The sequence below is a fragment of the Chiloscyllium plagiosum genome, chromosome 12 (genome assembly GCF_004010195.1).
Source record: "Chiloscyllium plagiosum isolate BGI_BamShark_2017 chromosome 12, ASM401019v2, whole genome shotgun sequence".
Taxonomy (NCBI): Eukaryota; Metazoa; Chordata; class Chondrichthyes; order Orectolobiformes; family Hemiscylliidae; genus Chiloscyllium; species Chiloscyllium plagiosum.
This window is the reverse complement of record NC_057721.1, coordinates 87,631,319-87,635,502: the sequence shown is the minus strand read 5'-3', so window position 1 is coordinate 87,635,502 and position 4,184 is coordinate 87,631,319.

The window sequence follows — 4,184 nt, the reverse complement described above, 5'->3', positions numbered from 1 at the left end:
GTTTGGTATTTGAACAAGTGGTATGTGGGCTTCAGTCTGTATGTATGGGGGATTATGATGATTAACCTTGCTAACCAGCAAGCCAATGGTATTCTTATATTTTGGGAGGTTAATGCAAGAAGGAAGGATGTAGTAAATGGCAGGACCCTTTGGAGCATTGATAAACAGAGAGATCTTGGGTTGAAAGTCCATAGCCCCCTGAAAGTGGCATCACAAATGGACAAAGTAGCAGGTCATGTTACAACTGTATAAGATTTTAGTCAGGCCATGTTTGGCGTATTGTGTGCAGTTCTGGTCATCGCACGATAGGAAGGATGTGGAGTTTTTGGAGAGGGTGCAGAAGGAGTTTACCAGGATGTTGTCTGGATTGGAGTGTATTAGGATGATGGACTAACGTGGATTGTTTTCGCTCGAGTGTCGGAGATTGAGGGGCGACTGGGTCGAAGTCTATAAAATGATAAGAGGCATGGATAGGGTGGATAGTCAAAGTCTCTTTCCCGGGGGTAAATGTTAACTTCTAGGGAGCACAGGTTGAAGGTGCGAGGGGAAAAGTTTAAAGGAGATGTGCGAGGAAAGTCTTTTACTCAGGTGATGGTGAGAGCCTGAAATGCACTGTCAGGACAGTTGGTAGAAGCTTATACAACAGCAATATTTAAAAGGCATAGAGACAGACACATGGACAGGCAGAGAATAGAGGGATATGCACCAGGTGCGGGTAGGTGTGCTTAGATTTGAATAGTATCATGGTTGGCACAGTCGTGGTGGGCTGAAGGACCTGTTATTGTGTTGTATTGTTTCTAAGTGGCAAAACCAGTTGTCTCTGAGATGCCTTGCAGGACTAAGCTGTATGGAAAAACTCTGATCAAAAATCCAAAACAAAAGTAGAGGATGAGGTAGCTGTCTCACAGATTCTTCTATTTGTTGGCAATGAGATCACTCTGCTGTCAGCGGTGGAAAGCGATGGAATTAGATCCTCCCTTCAGGTGGCAGGTCAGTTAGACCTAGGTCTTATGATTGTTTTTATAGATTTACAGATTTACAGATTACATTACAGTGAGGAAACAGGCCCTTCGGCCCAACAAGTCCACACCGACCCGCCGAAGCAAACCCACCCATACCCCTACATTTACCCCTTACCTAACACTACGGGTAATTTAGTATGGCCAATTCACCTGACCCTGCACATCTTTGGACTGTGGGAGGAAACCGGAGCACCCGGAGGAAACCCACGCAGACACGGGGAGAACGTGCAAACTCCACACAGACAGTCGCCTGAGGCGGGAATTGAACCCGGGTCTCTGGCGCTGTGAGGCAACAGTGCTGCTCTTAGAGTTTACAGGGAGACTAGAAATATTCCAAGAGCTTTCTCTGATGCTCAGGAAATACATTACTGAAAGATTTCTTCAACTGAGTTTCTTTGAGGGTAATATTGTTTTTAACTGACAGAGAAACAGGAGAAGCTTTCTATCTCACCAGCTTCTAAAATACCCACCATCTCAGTCAGAGGCTGCTGCTAGGTTATGTTCAACACAAGGTCCCTTCCAAATGTCAATTCATTTGTCCAACAATTAAGCACATTTAACAATCTCCGAGCTTTCTCTTAAAAGCTTTCTTCTTGAAGTCAATTGACTTTTTGTAAACAGCAAACAATCCCCAGTTCTTTCAACATGATTTTTGGTTCCCAAAAGGTCAAATCTATTAATTTTAATTGTAAATCTTTTGCAACTTTAAGGTGATGGGCAGGAGGTTTAGAGGAGATGGAAAGAGTAGGTTTCTCACCCAGAAGGTGGTGGGAGTCTGGGGTTCACTGCCTGTGGGGTGGCAGATGTCAAACAACACACACAAGGAAATGGGAGCTGCTGGGCAGTGGGATGTGAACAGTTAGGTGGTTGTTTTTGACTAGCACAGATTGGATGGGTGGAAGGGTCCCTTTCTGTGGAGACTTCTATGGAGACTCAAACCAAGGAATGGTCCAAATCTTCCATCTTGCAATCTTCATAATCCACAAATGACTGTACATATAGATATGTAATTGTTACCTACAGAATAAATCATCATTTTTAATTTTAAATCTGAAGAGACTTTCTTGCAATTTATTTTGAACATTGGATTTCCTAAAGAGAATGTGCTGGAGAAACATTACATTCCGGAACCAAAACAAATTTCATTCTTTTCCTGTTGTCTGTGACAGAGACCAGAAAGAGAGGGTTTGGGCTGCTCAGACTGCATCTGAGATACCGCTGTCTGGGGCATCATTACAGATAAAGTCATTGACAAAACATTGAGACACATTGCCCCAGAGGATTCTCATAAGAACAGCGTGCTCAGTGTTCCTGGTACTGTACCACACAACACACCCAACCAGTTCTGGTCAGTAAGCCGATAGAAGGTAAGGGCAGATGTAGGCCATTCAGTCCATCATATCTGCTCTGCCAATTAATGAGATCATGATGATCAGTAATACTCAACACCGCCTTTTTGTCTTTACCCATAATCATTGAATAAAAGACTGTCTATCTCAGCTTTGAATATGCTTAACGGCCCAACATCTACATCCCTCCACAGATTCACTCCTCTCGGGGAGGAAAAGTTCCTCCACATCTCCATCTGGGATGTGTGACCCGTTACACTGGGATGATCCAGGATCCTCCCACAGGGAGAAAAAACCTTCCCCCCCCCCTCCCCACACCCCACCCCACCCCCTGCCGACAATCTTCTCTGTTTGTGGTCACCTCTCATTCCTCTCAACTCCAATGAACACAGGCCCAACCTACTCGACCCCTCCTCAAAAGACAGACCCTCCACCCCTGGTATTAGCTGGTGAACCTTCTCTATTCTGCCCCCAATGCCAATGTTTGCAGAATTCTGATTAGCCTTCTATGGCTTTATCGAAACCTCCCAACTTCTATACTCCACTCTCTTGGAATTAAAGACCAGTATTCCAGTTGCCTTCCCTCTAACCCACTGATCGTGGTCACTGCCCTCCTCTAATTCACCCTCCAGGATTCCCAACTCCCCCAGTGCTGCAGCTTTCCACAGTCTTTCTCCAGTTAAAACATATTCAGCTACTTTAGGCTTCCTGGCAAAACCTATAACCTCACATTTCCTGCAAAAATATACCCTCTGCCAAGTTTCTGCCCAGTCCGCACATCTGTTTCTCCACATCTGCAGACTCTTTGTGACACCCTCACGACATGAGGATATAAAGGACAATCCCAAACATTTTTGACACATAAACTTTCAAGTCATTAATAAATGTTATAAATAACTGTAGCCCCTGCACTGATCCCGGGGCCAATCCACTAGTTACAGATTGCCATCTCCCTTCTACAAACTCTCTGTCTTCCATTCGTTCACTGATCTTCTATCCCTGGCTCCTATCCTACCTCCATCACCCTGGCTCCTATCCTACCTCCATCACCCTGGCTCCTATCCTACCTCCATCACCCTGGCTCCTATCCTACCTCCATCACCCTGGCTCCTATCCTACCTCCATCACCCTGGCTCCTATCCTACCTCCATCACCCTGGCTCCTATCCTACCTCCATCACCCTGGCTCCTATCCTACCTCCATCACCCTGGCTCCTATCCTACCTCCATCACCCTGGCTCCTATCCTACCTCCATCACCCTGGCTCCTATCCTACCTCCATCACCCTGGCTCCTATCCTACCTCCATCACCCTGGCTCCTATCCTACCTCCATCACCCTGGCTCCTATCCTACCTCCATCACCCTGGCTCCTATCCTACCTCCATCACCCTGGCTCCTATCCTACCTCCATCACCCTGGCTCCTATCCTACCTCCATCACCCTGGCTCCTATCCTACCTCCATCACCCTGGCTCCTATCCTACCTCCATCACCCTGGCTCCTATCCTACCTCCATCACCCTGGCTCCTATCCTACCTCCATCACCCTGGCTCCTATCCTACCTCCATCACCCTGGCTCCTATCCTACCTCCATCACCCTGACTCCTATCCTACCTCCATCACCCTGACTCCTATCCTGCGACAGGGCCCGTGTGGATGGTAAAATCCGACAGGGCCCGTGTGGATGGTAAAATCCGACAGGGCCCGTGTGGATGGTAAAATCCGACAGGGCCCGTGTGGATGGTAAAATCCGACAGGGCCCGTGTGGATGGTAAAATCCGACAGGGCCCGTGTGGATGGTAAAATCCGACAGG